Genomic DNA, 21,312 nt, shown 5'->3' on the forward strand with positions numbered 1-21,312 from the left:
CTTTACTAAATACAGTCTGCCCTCTGCATATCAGTTTCATGGTTTAGACACTCATGAAGGATGCCGGAAGTTTAGATGCCTGAACCTTTTTAGCTTGAGCTGTGTCCTAAACTCCATGCTGCAGAGCAGCTACTCACTCTACTTTCTTCCTGTTAAGGCTTTGTTTATTTAAGCAAGATTCAGATTTAAGACAGATCATTCTCTTACTGCAGGGAGGAGAACAACAAATAATTCAGGAACCTCTTGGGTAGGAGAGGGGAGAGACCTGGTTCAGGTCCTGATCCCAGTCTCTACTTTTTTCTAAATCTCCCGCATGCAAACTGCATAAACATATCTGGGAGGGGAACCAGGCATCTCCTGCTCCCTGCAGGGAGCACTAACTGTGAGGCCTCAGAAATCTGGGCTAGTTATTGCCCAGCATGTGGGAAACTGAATCATCCTCTCAAGATACCTAACTATTTTATGTGTCTGATTAGGCTGCCTGAACACCTGATTTAGGTGTTTTGACTAACTCCCTGAGCACTGGGCAAAAACTTTGCATGCCTTGGGCATACACTGCAAAGATAAAGTTCAAAACAGGCATTATCAAACTAGCTCTAAATCACTTTTCAAAGGTCTTGCAGAAGTCCTAAGTCCACTGAATGCACATGAAAAACAAAATCACCCAGTGACAGAGTCTATAAAAACAATCTCTATTTTTACATATTTGTTTTGCCTCAGTTGTTCTTGCATTTGTTTGAGTGGTGGAAAACTGTGCACTAGTGCAGACAATTCCTAACTGGGTATGCTCTATCTAATTATAGATACTCAGGTTGGCCAGGCAGCTAGCAAGAGACATCATCATCATTATCATCATCATCATCATCATGGACATGAAGGTGCACAGAAGGCGGTGCAAGGTTGATGATCTGTATGGCAGCGTGCCTGGCAGGATGTGACAATTCTCTGCCACAAGGGCTGCCCTCAGATTCTTATCCTAAGAAGAAAACAAGAGAAATCAGACCACTCACAGGGACACAATGTCAAAGAGGACAAAGAGCAAGCCTAAAGAGAATAGCAGAGTATAGTATAGCACGGCAAAGAATACAGTATTCATCGTCTCTCTTGCCTCCCAGTAATTTTGCTGCCTTGCCCTCTGTACTTTTTATTCTTTAGCTATTAAAGGAATTAAAAAGTCAATAATGCACATTAAAAACTGCAGCCTTAATCTGAAGAAATGGAAATAACTGTTGAGGCTGCATAAACTTTCTCAGAGAAAGCACACAAAACCATTTACAAACCTGCAATTCATCAAAAACCTGCAAATTATTTCTTATATATCTTTATTCTATGCATCTTCAAGGCTTGTGTTAGTTTTATGCAGAAGATCAAATTAATTCCACATGTAATTCAATGCAGCAAGTGAAGCTGTATTGCAGCTTCACATGGCCATATAGACTATCAAGACTATTATTTTAAAAAAAACAAATTACTGGAGTCTAAAAGTATTTGTAATAAAACAAATAAGCGTTTCATCATGTTCTTTCCTGTGGCACATGGAAGCTGTGGCTGTTAGTCTTTTGCTATTATATTTTAAATCCATGACAGAGTATTGGAACCAGTTTTTGGCCCTGTGGTTTGTGGGGGTGTTTGGAGTAGATGTTTTGTGAATCCTTCAGGACAATCCTATCTTTTGCATGCAATTGGCAACTATGGGTCTTGATAATCTAGGTGGTCCCTTCTGTCCTGTGATCTTATCCTTTGGCTTTTTAAAGTCTTCACCATATACTTCACAGAATATGTCTTTCACACTCTTGGACTGGATTGCTACTCTCAAATTGCTGACGGAGAAAATTTAACTATTTGTTACAGAAAAAAATGTTTGAAGGGTCAAGGACTTGGACAGTATTCACTTCCAACAGTGGGATATTAATCAGAAAAATACATCTCACCATAGGTTAAAGAAACATCTTTCTCAGTTGTGTGACTTTAGCGGTATTTTGTTTCTACTGAAACAAAGGTATTTTTCCATGAAAGGCAAGTAGTTACTACTGTGTCTGGCCTCTACTTGAAACTCTATCAGGTCATCCTGATTCATTTCTGTCAACTAGTAAACCCTTTGGCTAGAGACTTATTTTCCCCACAGATGTAAAAAATGCAAAACTGTAATTTATAAAACAGAAGATGACAGAATCCCATTTGTACAATACATCTAGGTGCCAAAAGGTAATCTTATTACAAATAACACAACCTTCTCACAGCACTTGCTATATTATTTTCCGGGTGGTCTACAAAGTTGATTCAGAGAATAATGCCACAACAGCAACTTGTAGTTCCTAAGGCCAAATAGCCAGATGTGTCAATAAACAGTGCAAACTGGAAACAGATGTAAGTCCTTGTTGAATAACAAATATAATGAAAATACTTCCTTAGCTCTCTCATGCTTTCACACACACAAAAATTTATGTCTTCCATATTTTTTAATTGAATTATTTGCTGCTTCATTTTTATGTCACCAAGATCTCTTTCAAAATCTTAGTCACCCCACAATGAACTAATAAAGATTAGTATATCTACAGCAATTGCCTAATATCTGGTCAAATTGCTTCTACCTAATCATTTTATCATGGAAATTCCTTATCATTGAGATAAGATGAAAACTGTTAAAGGCATATGTGAAGGCCAAGTCTGGGCACTCTCGTGCACCTGCATAGTTTCTGCCTGTGTATGAGAGTAGACAGTCTATAGGATTGATAATACATCTCAGACCACTGGCAAAATCCCTGACATGACTAAATAGACTTCAGTATTGAGTGAAAGTCAAAACAATGTTTCAGGAGTATTTCACACCATCAGGATCTCTGTGAGACCTTGTATAAAGCCACATGCTCAAACTTGATCTGTACCTTCAGTCCTTGTCTGCAAGTGATGACAGCTCAGTTATGTGAAAAGCTACTTTAAAACGGAATACCAGTTTAAAAACAGAAAAGAAATATTTTGTGAGCTAAGAATCCTGGTATTATTTGCTTATATTGTCATGTTCAGTACCAATCAAAAAATGCCACCCCTAATTCTTAAGAACAGAGAGTCACATTTTTCTTAACTAAAGAAGTTTTAAGATTTTTGATCACTATTGTATCCCAGAAAAAAAAGACAACTTCTTTCACTATGCAGAAAATACTGGGTTTATGCCTTTTGAGACTAACTGGAACTATCGCCTTATGAAATTAAACAGGGAGCTGGGAGAAAAAAGTTATCTGTCGTGTTCCCAGATGCCAGCATGCACATTGATCTGCATCAAATCTTTACTGGAGAAGTCATGTCTGTGTTTGAAAAGGGCAAAGAGCATGGAGGAAGAACTTGAAGATGTGACTCATTCCCACAAATGGAACCAGGGAAAACATTTCACATGCAAAACCCCTGAAAGGTGTTCAAGCATTCATTACTTCTAAAAAATGAGGACAGGAGAACAACCAACATTTCAGAAAAAAAATGATTACAGATTTATTATCCTACTGTTTTTCAAGGTGCTTTCATCCTTCAGGCTCTGGCTGGGGTCTGTCAGCAGACACACTCAGTGGCAGTCCTAGTTTTAGAAATTCCCATCCCACCCAGCTTCAGCTATTAATGCTTCTTCCTGCTCCAGCTCCTGCTCCTGCTCCTCCTCTTCCTGCTCTTCCTCCATGTCCTTCTCCTTCTTCCCCGTGCTGCAGTACCAGGTGGTCTGCACTTTACCAGCACAACTGTTTGACAGACGGGGCTTTGAACCCCGTTTAATGAGAGCTTTTCCTTAGCCCAGACCATTTCAGAAGCTCAGTGCACGCTGTAGCTCCAGGAGCAGTCAGTCAGCACAAATTACACGGCCTCTGCTGTGGGATGAGAGCTGGACAGAAAGGCAGGGAGCAGAAGAGAAGCTGTGGTATTGCCCCATAGCTACTGTGTCCTGAAACTGCAGCTTTAGTAACTTTTTTTTTTCCTTGGGATTTTATCAACAATATAGTCAGAAGAACAAAACAAATTGTGTGAAGGGTATACTAATATTTATACATACACAAGTTTATTACTTTGCAGTAGGAATGTGACTTACAAGCAATAGCTGTACATCACCTTCCATGAGTCTCCTTGAATGCTGGTAACATGATCGAGAAAAAGAAGGTGGACAGATGTAGGTAACTGGAAACAAAGCTGCACTCTGATCTTTGTATTAAATTTATAGTCATTAAATAACCAAAAGTACGTCAAAGTTAAAATACACCCCTTACCCTAGTGTCAAAATCCTTAAAGTCAAAATCAAGTACAACAGAGGGCTAGATTTAATCTAGCAACACTAATTGTCATACAGCCATAGGAAAGATTAAATAAAAAAGGTTAGTCATGTTTTCTGGATGACTTCAATTCAGAAAGCAGTGACACTAAAAAGAACACAGATGTCTATGTTCAGAACTACCTGAACATGATTCCCAATGCACATTATTGCAAAAGCAAACTAAGACATTTTTCACTGATACAAGTAGATTTTTTATTTTACGCTAGGATTGGCCAGTGGTGTTATTGGTGTTTGTGACATTGAAAAGTCATGTTTCATGTATCTAGTTCTGCTGCCCTAACTGAAGTGGATGTTGTAAACCCAGTGAGGACACATACAACAGGGATCTGTGATTTAGAAAATATGGCTTGTGAAATCAGATGAAAGTCATGCCCACAATCTCATAGCACTGCTCAGTCTTTGCTGCACAGTCTTTGAGGCTGCTCTATCAAGCAGCAATATCCATCTGCCTGTCAAAGGCTTCCATTAGGTCACTAATTAAAAAGCCAGATCTCATTATGAGCTATTGTAGAAGCAGCTGATTTTAAAATTTAAGTTCCTTGCAGCAGCAATCAAGGATTGCTTAAGCCTTGTGGTGGGTAGCTTCCAGCTCCTCTCCCACTCTCCAAGATCATGTCTCAGGAGTGACTGGAGGCTTCAGTTCTCTTCCAGCAGGGAAGAGACAGCAACTTCAGTCTCCCACAAACTAGGTACATGTCATATTTGGGGGATGCTTTGTGAGAAACCTCTGCATCTCATTAAACTTGTTAATTTGGCCAAGGGGCCCTGCTACTGCCTCACACTGGAGCATTGACATGCCACTTGCCAGGGGACCACTGTGATGCTGAATCTGAGCAAATCCTAAAAATATCTCATAGGGTGCAATACATCTCTGTTTCAGAGGTTTTTAATGAGGATTAAGACATCAAAAGTTGCCAGACTTAAATATAGGACAATATAGTGCCTTGCAGAAGCAGGTAGGTAATAGCAGTTACAAGAAAGAGAAATTAAGATAAGGTAGATTTTGAAGCTGAAAGAAACCATGGCTGTGTGACCCTCTTAAATTCATAGGCTCCAAAGCACAGTGACAATTTTTTATAACATTTCTAAAGTGGAGATATCCTTTGGAAATATTTCCAACCTTACTTTGTACTTGGGGATCTGGACAGCTTGTCGTGTGTAAAGTCTGTTGCTAACAAGGGTTAATTAGCCTTGTGAAAAACTTCATCTTATTTTATGCTTAAGCTGTGTTGACTTAACTTAGAGCTATTAGTTCATGTAACAGCTTTGATAGATTACAGAATCATTGCAACACTGACTGGAGCAATGCCTAAATACCTTTGAAAAACAGGCTTAAGCTGTGTGCCCAAGGAAGCCTGCTGAAAGAGTAATCTTGACTTCTCAACTCTTGGACTGGCACTGAAATAATGTGTGCATTTTTTCACAGAGCACTTAACTACCAATTGGTATGTAAAAAAAACTACTCAAAATAATATAGAATAATAAAAAATGTAGTATTTATATGTACAAACAAGAACTAAAATTGGTTTTTATCAACTCTCAGTAATCTAAAAACCCTTTGAACTCAGACTTTTCCTTCACTTGGATAAATGATGAAGAGGAAGTCTTTTCCAAGAGAAGATGGCTTACAGAGAACTCTTAGAAACTCGCAATATTCAATACAGCTGGCAATGAATTAAAAAGCCATTTTTATAATTTATTTTAGATCTTCCCTGTTCCAATAGTCACAAAGGACATCACACTAGTCAGTTATTCTCACAGTGTCCTTTAGCACATTAAATTATTATTTCCATCAGGCTATTCTGATTAGCAAGTTCATATTTTTAATGCTAGCTATCAAAAGGCTAATTTCATAGGATACATTAATTTCCACTGAATTCCATTTTACTTTAGTTACAAATGTCTAGCATTTGAGATAGCTTAGAAATACATTGCAATGTAGAGGCATCAGATAGCATTGATATGAATGAACTTGTGACATTTCTGTTTAAGTCAATCATTGTCATCTCTTAATAAAAGATAAGAAACATAAGGCAATATAAGTAAAAGGTTAATTTCATACTTCTGTAGATACAGAAGAAGGAATATGAAGTAAGTTCCTGTTTGTCACCACTGACTACAAAGTGGTGACTGGCTTGGATATTGCAGTAACCTTCATTGTCTAAAGGGCAAAGGTGAAGCAAAGTCTGTAGGTAGAGGTAAAATCTGTTTGAACAACCATTAGTGTCAGTAAAAGTAGCAAAAACTTCTGGGCTTTTCAGTCTTCTGATTCAGAAAATGGTTTGTAGGTTTGAAACCTTGTCTTCCTTTCCAATTTATAACAATTGCCCTAATAAAATTTCAACCTCTACCAGTAAGTCTGTCCTTAGCTCAGATGGAAACCTCTAACTCAAAAATGTCTCTCTTTGGTCAAATTCACCTTGACACTGATGAATGTGTCAATCAAGATCAATCTTTCTTCAGTATCCAGATGAGCAATAATTACTGTTTCAGTTGCAAATTAGAATTCTGAATTAAATACAGTTCACTGGAAACAGTCTTTTTCAAAGTTCTTGTTTACACTTCTCTTACAGTCCTGTACCTTGCTCACCTAGTTTAACTACCTAATAAATATCTTACTCCCATAAAAGTTAGATATTCAGCACTGACATAGCACTTTATGGATAGGGAAGCATTATCAAAACAAAGAAAAACAGAAAAAAAAAAAAAGAAGAAAAAGGAATAAAAAGGAGAAAATAAAAGGACAACTGTGCTGGGAAGGCAGATTGACTCATGGCTTCTGAAGGTATTGATTTCAGAGTGAAATGATTCAATCCAGAGAGGCATGGCATTTCTCAGTGTGTATTCTGGGCAAGCTATCAAAATGCAACCTTAGGCATATAGGAAATTATTCCTAAATCAGTGAGTATAACAATATCTCTGGGCATAGTTTTCATCTATGTTTTTTACTCTTAGTACATAATGTTCTCAAATTTGTATCTTCCCTTACTTGAACTTGCAAGTTGTTGACTTCTGTGTTTTTATCAAATATCAGGCCTTTCACTTTATCTAGGATTATGGAACTTTTAGTGAAATAGTTTTACTCTGAAAAACTTGAAACACTGTCAGTCATTGCTATGGCCCTGATTAATTAATGGACTTCTTACTACAAGATGTACATTCCTCACTCATATCTCCTGCTGTGCTTTCACTAGCCATGTAAAGAGAAAATCTTGCAGGGGACATGGTAGTTGCTATCTCTGATGGGAAGAAAAATAGAGATAAATTAGAAAGCATGGTCTTCCTGTTTTAATTTTTCACACTTTCCAGAATGAAAAAATGTGACATTTTTAAATTTAAGATCTAAGCGAAGAAGCCATTAATCTCTGTGATATCACCTCACTCTCCTGTCAAAACAGGGCCAGATGAGCTATTTCTGCAAAGCAAGCATTGTGTGATACTGACACAGAGGCTGACAGCAGGATCCTCAGCCAAGTGATGCAGAATGATTGCATCTGCTCTGCTCAGGTGGAGCCTCTTTCAGGAAAAGCTCAACACTTCTGATCTGATGTAGCATAAAGCATCTTATGGTACTGCTGTAGCTTTTAAATACAGAAAGCATTTTATATCTATCCATCTACCCATCTGTAGTCGATATTATAATACAATTTGAGATCTCAGAATAATAGTTTAGCAGCAATTGAAAATTTATGCAACATGTACTGTGAGGGAACAGAGATCCAGGAATGAACTGGGGACCTAAGTTCTTTGATAGTGTAAATGTAGCAAGAGAGATATCAAACATGGTTAATGCAGGTTTGACAAATAAGAGCATATGCCTTATAGAGAAAGCATCTCCTTTTTCTACCTGTCACCTTGAAAATACTTCACCTAAAATGACAGTGATGTACAGTATAAGACTCCAAACCTAGATTTAAAATACTGCTTCAATCTCATTCTTCATCTGAGCCAAAGTGAGTTTTTGCAATGGACAATGCTACTTAGTCTATCATTTATGCATGTGGAGAAATGGATTTGAATGAATCTATGAATGCAACTTTTTCAAGATATAAATTTCATGCACTCCTTTCAAATGTTGTGAGTCTCAAGTACTGCACCAGCTCTAATATGCTGAGCTAATGCAAAGATTGGAGTCGCCATCTACATAATTTTACAGCCTTGTTGTCCTAGTTGAAAAAATATCAGGCATCATTTTCTTAATTTCAAAATTTCTCAGCCAAGTCAGATGAATAATCTATCTTCATTTTCATGGTTACTTGATAGCAGGTCTATTCATGTACACATCATCCCAAACATTGACATAAATTCTTCACTTTGATTTTCAGGAGTTAAGCCATAGTATTCTTGTTCTCCTTTCCTACTTGGTTTCTCCAGAGTCAACATTACATCTGGTCAAGAGGTTAAAACACTTCTCTTTGCATTTTTACATTCTAAAATAGGGAGCTAGATTTAAAAAACTTGCTGAATATAACAGAGATGTCTTTTTAAAAAACAGTACTTCTGAATTCCCCTGGATTTCTAAGGGTTTTTATTACACAGAGAGAAGTTTACAAGCCTGATTTTAAAGCTTGTAAGGTGACTTCTGAAAAAAATAAAAACCAAAACAAAACAAAAAACCAAACCAAACCAAACAAACAAACAAAACCCAAAACCACCAAAAAAGCCCCAAAAAACAACAACAAAAAAGCAAAAAAACCAAACCAAACCAAAACAAAAAAAAAAAAAAAACAACAAAAAACCCCAAAACACTTATTTTCTTTATACCATGTAGATATCTGTTAAACAGTAGGTTTTGAAAATTCTCTGGAAAATGTCAAATGCCTAGTTCTAGACATGATATCAAGTGCATTTGCATGACATTAGCCCACATTATAAAAGTGTTGGCAAAATAACTCCTCCATGTTGTTGTAACAAACAAAGAGCTGTGTGGCTGATTTCATGTCCTACAGATAATTGTGCTGTCTCCATAACACTAGAATTGATTTTCAGTGGACATACAAATTGAATATTGTACCAAATCTAAATCTTTGCATGGTTCTATGCAGCAAGTAATTGCACACTGGGATAGGTTAGAGAACTGCCAAACAATGTAACTCAACTTCACCTCCTCTTCTTCGCAGACCAAACTGCAAATATTTATATTAATTTATATTAATTGCAATAAGAGGCTATGTGTAGAGAGGCAGTGAGGTCCACTCAGTGAAAAATAAGTTGATCATGATCATCTGAACATTTCATATTCTACAGAGTTTGAATTTAAAATTCAGCTCAGCAGACAACACAAATGCCTATCTCTATGCCCATCCCCACAATACAGTCAATATCAGGGTATATGATCATTCCTAACGCAAAGGCTTGGTTCTAGGAGTCAAACCACCATGGAAGTTACTTTTTATTATTGCCATTTGTTTTCAGTTCCACAGAACCTTGTTTCTCCTTTTCTGTTTTTTTTTTTTTTTTTTTGTTGTTGTTTGTTGTTGCTGTTGTTGTTGCTGTTAGTTTTTGGGTTTTTTTTCCTTGGTTTTTTGTGTTGTTTCTTAATTTCACTTGACTATAATCTTCACCCAAATTCAGGCTTGTTGGCAAAACAAATTGTGCATTTTGGAACAGTTAATACTTATAATTAATTTAGTAGTTTTTGATTGAACTTCTATGGCTCAAGACATACCTCATTTCAGTTTAATGAGATATACCCTAAATCTGTTTATTGATGGATTTTCATAAAGACTAGGAATTCTACAAGAGCAGAACCTTTCTCAGTAATCACTTTAGCAGTTATTATGCTGGGGTATTTCAGCCAATGTTTAGTCACAATAGGGAGACCTCCTTTATTCTGTAATGCAGTGAGAAGACTGGAAGGTCTGTCCATCACAATTTCACTTAGCAGCTGAAGGTTGAGGCTCATTAGCAACCTGGAAGGCAAGAGCTGACAAATGCAAATTATCAACACTTGTCTCCTCTGGTGACAGCAAAAGTTGTCAGGTGTGGCTCGCAGGGTTAGGAGGAGACAAATGGGGGGTTTTTTTGGCTTTGTTTTTTTTTTTTGTTTTTTTTTTTTAAATTTATTTTTTTAAGGTCAATGAGCTCTGTCTCATTTTAGTGGGCCTAACTCCAGCGTAAAGGAAATCACAGCTGGCATTATCATGAACTTACCTGTTATTCTGCTCCCAAAGGCCTCAGCCAAAGGGGAGTTCTTCATAAACTTTGTCCATGGAAATTTTTTTCATACTTACAAAAAAAAATCTCACTAGGGATGAGGAGAAAAATCTCAAATTTCATATTTTTGAAAGAAAACAAAAGAACACAGATCTCAGATACTTTGATTTTTTTAGTTTGATAATAAAGAAATACTTGCTTTAAAATCTTGTGTGAACCACATAATTGTTATTGCAGTCAATATTTCTAAATAACAAATGAAGAAACAAGGAAAAATATTATATTTCAATCCAAATGATTTTCCAGACTCTGAATATATAAAAAGTAGCTATTGCTTATGAAAATGAAAAGTTTTTACTTTGAAGAACTACCATTTTTCCTAATTAAAACCATTTCATAATAATTTAATTCTACTTCAAAATCCATTGAAGTCATTACAAACTTCCTTTGATTTCAGAAAATTTTGGATAAAGTCCATAGGTGGGATTTATGTGGGCAGGGTAGAAAAAAACCCCAACCATCCCACTCTTTCAGACCTACAGCCCAAGTTTCCCTTGACTTCAGAGACAAATACAGGTAAGAGCAATGTTTGGCCCTGAGATGTATTTTCAGAAGTAAATGAAATAGAATGCAAGAGCTACAGCTGGGAAAAGAGCTAATTTACTTTTCAAATTAGTAATATTTATGACTTACGCATTAAGAATTACCTACATTATTACATGAAAAGACGTTAAGAGATTACAGTGCAGATAATTTTTTTTTATTAAAACACAGATTTAGATCTCTGCAACTCTGATTTCTTGTTCTTGACATCAGCTCATTAGTCACAACACACTGAGTGTCTGCATAAAATAAACATTATAGCAAGGACTGTTTTAAAGCTACAAAATTAGGCACATATTCCAAATAAATTATTTTATGGCTAGCACACTCTTATTTTCCTTCTCTTTTCCTTTTGCTTCTCATTGATGAGGCCTATCCCCAGCTGTGCTTAGCTTGTTTGAAGTGACATTGTCACTGTGCCAGCCCTGGGATGGGATTGGTTGAGCTGCTGAGCACCTGGGCTGATTTAAGCTCACATTTCTGTGATGATGGGGGCATGTTCTTTGGCAATGTAATAGAGCAGCCACACCATCTCTCCTGCCCTCTTTTAAACCCCATCAGCAAAGTGAACAGAAAGGGGTTTAGAGCTCCTTGCGGTGCCTTTCACCATCTGAGGCCAAGTGAAATCTTCCAGGCTGTTTTCTACTTGCAAGCATCCTGAAGGAGCACTGAAGTGTGGAGCAAGCCCTACGGGTTTGACATGCCAGTGCTGACATTGCATGTAGGTGTGTGGACAATCAGCCACAGCCACACACAAGTGTACATCTCCCTGTTTATCTCTGCTATGTCAAGTAGCTAATATGCCAAACTAACTTGACTCAGAACTACTATTACATATACTAGAGTTTGTGTAAATACATCTATTCAATTGTTTTTTTCAAAAAAGGGAGATTTTGAAGGGACTGCATGTAATGTTATGGCATGTCATTAAAGAACACAAAGTTTGGTCTTGGACTTTAGATGTTTTCATGTGTGTGTATATATATATACACACACACACACACATATATATATACACACACAACAAAAATTTGAAGTTTTTTGTGTGCCTAGAATTTTTTCACATTTATTCAGCTAAAACAGGTAGTTTCACAACACAGCTTAATTTTTTTTGTGTACGCAAACATATGCACAGGTGCACATAAAAACCTTCTTTTCATTTTTTGTTAGCAGGATATATTGCACACATATGACAACAAAACTGAACATAAAAGCCATTTTAGTGTGTACCCGGATTTTATTTCTTCTAGTAATACTTGTTCCACTTTGTGATCTGTAGTCAAATAGCTCACAAGTAAGCACCTAGGCATGTATTAATCTCATTTAGCTATTCCTCTAAAAGTCAGAAGTTAGATGATCAGGCACTGTCTTCAGTGAGTGTCAGGAGACAGGCAAATCACCTCAGTGTAGGACAGAAATCTGGAATAGGCAGTTGAATCACCAGCTGAACATGCCTGTTTCTCTCCACTAAAGCACAAAACAAGTAGATTACCTTTAGACAAGCAAATACTAGACACCTAAAGTCAGCAGCTCTGAGTCACATACCATGAGGCCACCAGGAAGTATGCAAGGAGAAGCAGAGCAGCTCAGTACCTGAGCCTGAATGGCATTAACATACTGATCTCCTTGTAGGCACCTGCAGTTGGGCTGCTCTTCCACTCATGGAGTGGTGGGGGCAGTGATATCCACCGGGTTTAGAGTGTGCCAAATGTATTTGTTCAGGCAACCTAAACATTCATTAAGTCTGCCCTTTCAAACAAATGGGGTACGTGCAGGACATCATGCTGCCAGGCAACAGCCAAGGGCTGCTCCAAGGGCTCAGCTGTGGCTTGCCACGGGCTCCCTGCATGGAGCAGCCTCAGGAACAGAGCTGCTTGGTGGTGGGATGACCCACAAGTCCATCTCTTCAGTACCCTTGTTGTGGAGGATGATGATGATGATCATGATGTTGATGAACCTTGCTGTGACCCTGCACCCAATGTAATGCATGCTTCCTGGTTATAGGCTCTGTCTCATTTTCTTTCCTACTCACTCCTTACCCAGAGGAAGTCAGAAAGGGAGCAGTGTTTCTATGTGTTTTTCTATTGCACTTTTAATGCTGCCAGATTCCACTATTGAAAATCACATGGAATAACACCATTTGTAGTCAAGGTGGATTTTCTTCTTTCTAAAACGAGTTCTATGTAGAACACCTCTAATATAGAGGTGAACAAAGTGCATAAAAACTGACTGAAACTGTGGCACAAATAATATGAAGCCACTCACTTCATGTGTACTATGTACTATATAATGATATTGCTGCCTGGGAACTCAGTTTCATTCTTTCCTATTATGCAAACTAATTTCTCTGAAATGTGTGAAGCCCAGTTACAAAGTATTGCTTTAGTTCCTGAAACTGTACTTGGAATACAGGAATAGAAAAGCTTCTCACTTATATGATTTGTGCCATCTTTCTTTGTACAAGAGAAAGCTGTAATTCACTCTTTAAGATTCAGGAATGCCATAAACCTCCAGAGCTCAGTTAACACAATTAATCACCAGAACCACAAAATTAATTTCTTTCTATTATCATGATCTTTGTCTGTTGTTTTATCATACACATTTAAAATATTTTTACCTTGAGATGCTCTCTAAGACATGTTATCTTAATGATAACTGAGTTTATTTAATGTCAGTCATAGATTACACTTTCTCTCAAAACTAAACCATTACAAGGCTGGAGTAAAAATTAGTGTGACCACGTATACTATGGGTAAAATGGTGCACCTAAATATTTAGCAGCCAAGCACCTGACACCACATTTCCAGGCTACCACATCAGATACCCTGCTCTGTTTCTACTCCTACCTGTCTAAAGTAATGTAACTCCGCTTCAAAGGTAAGTGCAGGTGCAGTAGAACATTGTTTCCCAACTGGTAAACAAAATTACATACAAAATTACATGTGTCTTGATCTCATCTAATTTTAGTAAATAAAACATGCAAGTTAATAATGTTTTCTCCTCCACAACTCCATGGAAAAAGAAAATATTTTTCTTTGGGGTAATTAATCCATGTAATTGCTTTTAGAAAAATACTCTCATTTCTGATATCCAGTCCCTTGCAAATCATGACCCTCAACTAAACATTCCGACAGTTTTGCCACTCTTTCAGGTAGAGATTATATCATTCAGATATTTTGGCAAAAGGCTGGGAAAAAAACAGCTCAGGTGAGCAGGTGGGAGGTTGATGCTGTGCCTCTCGGTCTCCAAAGGGCCTGTTGCCTGAATCTCTCTGTGTGGGGAGTGGGGCATCTTGGCTTGCTCCTTTCATTCACTCTGTTTGCTTGTTCCCAGCTGTAGGCAAATGGCATAGCTGTGCTGGCAGTGAGCCGCCTCTATTCCAGGCTGCGCTGAGAGGCAAAGGAGAGCAGGCTGCCTTTGCCTCAACCCCCACTTCCCTCAGGTAGGGTTAGGCATCATCTGGCCATCGTGAAGACTTCAGCTAGTTCATCTTTTAGTCGCACAGTGTGTGGAATCCTCATTTTTCATCTTTATGAGAATGCTTCCAAGTGCCAGGGTATCCCAGTGTTTATTCTCTCTTCTGGCAGAGCCTTGTAGGGGGTGGATGCCAACACAAAGCAGTCTGTGAGAGGCAGACAAACACTGTGGGTGAGACTGGTTGGGAGATACAGACTAGACACCTCCCTCAGGAAGACCAGTCTGCTGCCAGTATGACTGGGAGCCCTTGGAGGCTTCAGAAATGTGCCCTTCGGTGTCTTGGCTCGTGAGTCAGTTGCATGGGGAAAACAATACATGGTTTTACTGTGCCCAGCAACACATCTCCTGCCTCCAGCAGAATTATATGGGCTTGCTTTTTGAAAATAATGGGGGAAAACTCTTTGAACGGAGAGATTGATTCATGCATTTGCAGTTGTAGAAAATGTATGATTTTGCTGGAGCATCTCATTACACAGCCACCATTTTGGCGTGCCAGTGTGATGAGCATGTCAGTTAACCACATAATTATGAAGGAGATGCAAACAGGACTGTCTCTTGTACCTTTGCCTTTTCTTAGAGGAGCATATCCCACCTCCATGTCAGTAAATGTAACTTTTGGAATTAAATCAGGATTTCATGCATAACTTCTTGCAGCTACTGTCAGTTACATCTGTTAATAAACTATGTCCCTGGCTGGCAATAAATCATTGTATATGTCAATTATTACTAATTGTCTGCCTGAAATTAGGATTTCAGTAACTTTTTTAATGCAAATACCTCCATCAAGCTATTATATTGTCAAAATCTTACACTGAAATAAATTCTTCCTTTCTCTCTCTGTGTCAGAACTACACAAGGCTGTTGAAACATTGAATGACATATTTTAATGGTGATGAAAATTCCCTTTTACCTAGATCAGCCACATTTAAGTTACATAATGTTCACATTTTCAAGCATTTCTGCAATCCTACTTTGTTTGAAACAAAAGCTGAGATTGCTCCATAAGTACAATACTTCAAGTACCAGAAGTTTGAAGAAAAATACTGATTATCACAAGGGTTCATAATAAAGTCTTGAGACATAGCAACAAATAGCCATTTTCAGAAGAGAGGTGACCAAATATTCCTTAACTTAAGAGAATACTGACCTCAATTGCTGCTTAGTTGCACTATTTTTAAATTATAAAGTGCCCAAGTTACTCCAAATTATAATTTATGACTGATACTAAAAGTCTAGCTACATGATATAATAGAGTATTATACAAAGAATCCCTCAGCCTCTCCAGGATCACTTCAGAACTGGGAAATATCTATGATTATAATAATGCAAAGCCACTTTGCATATATGTTAATAATATCTGTTTAGGAGTAGACTGAATAAGTATGGGTGCCTGTTCCTATTCTGACTGCTAGTTCACTGGGGTAGCTATTAGGTCTGAAGAGTACCTGTTCACAGACATGACGTTTACTGGGAACTGCATCTCAGAAATGCAGCCATTGAGCTTTAGAGATACACCTGAAAAGTAACTAGAATAGATTCTTGAAAAAGAAATAAATATGTAAACACATAATTATTTGAGGACTAGAAACATAGAAATTGAGCTATTTTAAAAATAAGATTTAGAAAATACTATCATTAAGAACTATGCTGTGTTCTGTTGTGTTTTGTGGTGCTACAGAAATAATCATAGCTATATTTATATAGCAAAATTTCCACAGTGATGATCTTTCTTATATCTTTTGAACTGATAAAATGCCAAAAAAAATAATTAAATGCCTTAGACATTAATATAGTCAGGTTTTAAAGTATAAGTAAATTTTAAACTTTTTTTGGAGGGATAGGGAAAAACCAGATTTCCTTGAAGCAACATTCTTCTCTTCTGCAGGTTCAAAAGCAGTTCAGGTACAGGTTCCATTGGCGTCCTCTGAGCATCCTTTTGCTTATGCTTTAAGATACACCCTAGGTTGGTTTTGGTGCCAGCTGGTCACCTGTCAGAAGGAGCATGGACACGGTTTAGAGGATAACATGGGCCAAGGAATGTTCCCTTAAGGAAATTATGGATGCAATTCCTTTGTTTTGCAGATGGAGGACCTTTGAGGTGCTTGTGAGCCACATATTGACATCAGCCCTCAGGTGTAGAGCACAGTCCTGTCTCATCTACCTGTACACAGGCATAGTTATGAGACCTCTAATAATACCAGGTGCCCTGGGGTGTTCAAGGTATCTGCACGTGATGCCCCACCTGTGAGCAGCCAGACTGAGCTACCCTGACTTAACCACCAGGCTTCCACGTAAATACCTGTGAGAAGACACCTGCCTTCAGTGATCTGAGCCTGTGATGGGAATCCTGTCCCTGAGACTCACGTAACTGCTTGAACATTGCCATTTAGCATCATTTGAACACAGTATGCTATCCTGCCTGATCAGCAGGATACTACATGGGTGTCTGCTAGTGCCATGGAGGTGCCTTGGATATCCAGATGCATTACATATCTGAGTCTGCCTCAGGTAGCATAAGGCAGCTATGTTTGGGCAACTGAGTCCTTTGTACAGTGATAAAATTTTGAGTCAATTTCTGTAAGGAATTACCTTTGTATGATTGTTGGCTCAAAGTGTCAGAGTAAAACATTTTAGCTGCAGATCCACAGAGAGTTTGCTCATGATGCAAAGAATATGCAAACTTCCGAGACAGCACAGTTCTGTACTGTAAATGAAACTGCTATCTTCCCCCACAATGATGGTTGCACTGAGGTTAAAGAAAGACCTTTCATTGTTTCCCTGTAGTGATAAAACCCATATTGACTGTGGTTTGAAAGAACTAAAAGGCCCAGTCAAGGCTTGCCATCTGTGTGGCTCAAACTGTTTAAATACGATGGCAATATTGATATTGCTCTAACCTCTGTTATGCCTCTCTCTGCCATCTGCAGAGCTGGGAGAACAGGTTTTCTTTATACTCACCATGAGGAACTGTGTAATAGATTGAAGGAAATCATGTTTATATGAATACATAGTGTGTATGCAATACATATAAAATAACTTGAACAACTTGTCTGAACACCAAGTATCCAGGAAAGGACAGTAAGTCACCTCTGCTATCAAAATGCAAACAGAATTTTGTCCAGCCATAACCTTTCTGAAACAGGTGGCATGCAATTATTTGTTTGAAGGTTACGTGTTTTGTTAAGCTTACCAGCAATAACTGGTAAGAATGGAAAAGTCAATTTAATCTATGCTACCCAGAAGTGCAAGCAACAATGTTGAACTTCATTTTGATGCAGTAAAAAATTGTCTAGAAAAGGAGAGGTAACAATTTTATGACTGATGCTGAAATTTAGAAGTAATATTGTCTGTGTTACCATAAAATGTGCTTTTTTGAGCAGAATGGTAATGAAGTTCATATAATTTACTTCAGTAACTGTCAAGCATATAAACACATCGGGAGATATAAATAAATGAGAAGATCTCACTGGCTTTGGAAAGTGTGTCACAGAAAGAGATGCTGAGAGAAGCTAATCAGTGTCTGAACACAAGCCTTTGCCAGCAGGGCTACATGGAGCATCAGGGGCAGCCTTTTGCCTAGGTAGCATGATTTTGGAATTAAAGTGTTATTTTAAGGTACTTGCTGTGGGTATTTGTCTCAAAGATGGCACTATAGGATGAAGAAGGAATCTGAGAACTAAAGTGTTTTCTTTTGTCATTTGGCAAAATTTTTCAGACCCATGCCACAAGCTGCTGAGGTCATTACAGACTTTTTATTGACTCCAGAAGTCTGTGAATCATAGATGTCAAGTAAGAACAGTGAGAAAGAGGGCAATTAGTGCTAGGCACGGAATGGCATGACATGATAAAAGAGGAGAGGAATTGAGGGGATGTTGACAATGTTCATTTCAAACAGCAGAAGAATTTTAAGGAGGAAAAGCTAAATGTACTTCTCAGAATGGAAGTCCACAGAAACCACTACGACACAAGCTATTCACCCAAAATGTGGCAATTCAACAGCAAATGCACCATGGTGAGCTTGCCAAGCACCAGCCTGGTTCTGACTCAGAACAAAAAGTACAACCTAGTGATTAATCAGCATCACTTCCTTCTGCACAATTCATTTCCTGAAGAGTTTCCCATCTACTCCTGCTTTCCCTTAAGACCTAGCAATGGCATGGCTGAAGATCCACGTATGAAATTTCACACTGGCAGAACAGAAAGAGGAAGAATAGTTTGTCTCAGAAGATGTAACGTGCATTCTATTTACCTGCATTTTATGGGAGTGGCAGCAGAAAAGCCAAGTCAATTTAAAAATTAGGCCTGGTTTCGTGGTGTTGTTTTCCAAGTGAATCATCACACTGAGTTGATCACATTTTCTAATTTAAAAAGTTTAAACATGCAGAAAAATGTACTTTTTGGCTCTTTATCTTATCAGGTACATCATCAGCACACTACCACCCTCTTCCACTAAAAATATTATCCACTATGCCAACTATGAACATGCCTCAGGCTTATTTATTAAGAAACATTAAGCATTACCTCATACAGTGCATTGAAAATATGTCCAATAACAACACAACATCTAAGAAAAATGCAGAAACCATTATTTGCTGTCAGTAGTGTTAGCAACTAATTTTCATCTTAGTCTGGGAAAGAAAAAAGGGGGCAGTTTTCACTTTACCATTTGATTTCCTGATGCTGATTGCATAATTTAAACTTCATGTTCCTTTCAGCAGGCTTACAAGTGAGACCAGACTGGTCAAGTCAGTTGATTTTATTGTATGTCATTGTCAACACCTAGGTTTCAAATTTCTATGGCAAACAACAGATAATAAAATCAAGGGTTCACCATGCAATTATTATTCCTTAGAGCAGCTGGCACAGCTCTCACCAAGACATGAAATATGAAGACTATGGAAAATTGCAGTGAGGAGGATTTCCCTTTGGCAAGTAGGACTCATTACTTACTCTGTATTAGCCATGGCTGTTTCAAATGCATTGTCCATCTGCACTTCTCTCTTGGCATGCCTGAATTTCTCACATCTATGCTTGCCCAGCCTCATCCACCAAACCTGTACCTTCACACTAAAGCTTCCCCACTTATTTCACCAAGACTGAATTTTCTTATGCCACTACAGAATTCAGGCATTATAAAACTCCCCAGCAGTAAAGAGAGCTGGTTGGGCAACATCTTAGAGAATCCTCATGGTTACTGCAAACATTCTATTATGCCAAAGGGAAACCCTAGTAATGGAAATTTCCATAGCTGACATCCTTCCTTGACATCCTTATACTTTCTGCTGCCATGACTCACAAACAATGACCTGATGTGTAGGAGGTGAGACTACTGGAGACTACCTTAAATAATGGCTATGGGACAGCTCAATGAACATAAACTTCAGATTTTAATTTTTTGACCAAAGAAAAATGATGTGTAAATCTATGGCCTGATCCCCAATCTTCTCCAGATTTCAGAGATAGGCACATTTCTCAGGGAAACCACAAAGGCTGCCAGTACTCTGGTGGTGGCATGATCTTTAGCCTGAATTGGTAGATCTAATCTGGTTAGCTCACAACAAACTTAATGCAATTAGACACCCACTTAAAATGGCCTCTGGCTAACTGTCTGATTCTTTGTCCTATCTGTGAAACTGGCAAACAACATTGGGGTGTCTGAAAACTTTGGTCTATCCTGATTTTAAAAACACCTCTGTGTATATCCAGAATATACAATCTGGCTTCACTGTGCTAGAGTCAGGTTTTAAAAACGAATAATCAAGTAAGTAATCTGGTGCAAAGGTAAGGATGAGACCATGGTATGTAGAAGCTCTAACATGAGACATAAACATGACTCTGTCTTTATGGAATTTAGTGGCGTTACCATGCCAGCATTTCCTTGTTTCATGGACAAAGGAAAAGATAAAAACTGAAGAGTTTCATAATGGTTTCTTAACAGTATCTGGTTTAGAGGTTATTATTACATTTGTCAGCATCCAATACACATTTCTCACCAGCTTCCTTTGCTAACCAATGAACTATCTGTGAAAATATTCAAGGGTATGTGAGACGTGGATCTCTCTGTGCTGTCTCTAGGAATTTCTTAGTATCTCTGTCTGAAAAAAGGAGTCCTGAGATTTTTGCTACTTGTCTTGTAAAAATGAGGGTTTAGGAATTTAACTATTTTTGAAGCTAAGGAAAGGATGAATTAGAGGTTCACGGCATATATCTGCCAAAGCCATTCTCTCAAAAGAGAGATCTGTGGCCCACCAGTCCAAGTACTGCAGGGTGACTTATGGCCATGTTGGCTTGGATGTCTTTTGCATGAAGTGGGAACACCACCGTTCCCTTGAAGCTATAAGGCATAATGTCATGATTTAACCTCCAGATGTCAACTCAGCCCCACACAGTTGCTCACTCACTTTTCCCCAGTGGGATGAAGGAAAGTATTGGAAGAGTAAAAGTGATAAAACTCGTGGGTTGAGATAAAAACAGTTCAGTAGGTAAAGGAAAAGCCACACATGAAAACAAGTCTAACCAAGGAATTAGTTCACCTCTTCCCAGGGGCAGGCAGGTGTTCAGCCATCTCAAGGAAAGCAGGGCTCCATCATGCCTAATGGTGACTCGGGATGACAAATAGCATCACTCGGAATGTCCTCCCCTTCCTTCTTCTTCCTCCAATTATACATGCTGAGAATGATGCCATATTTTGTGGGTTATCCCATTAGTCTCTTAGGGTCAACTGTCCTAGCTGTGTCCTCTCCCAGCTTTTTTGTGCAGCTCTAGCCTCC

Source organism: Passer domesticus, chromosome 2, assembly GCF_036417665.1.
Source record: "Passer domesticus isolate bPasDom1 chromosome 2, bPasDom1.hap1, whole genome shotgun sequence".
NCBI lineage: Eukaryota > Metazoa > Chordata > Aves > Passeriformes > Passeridae > Passer > Passer domesticus.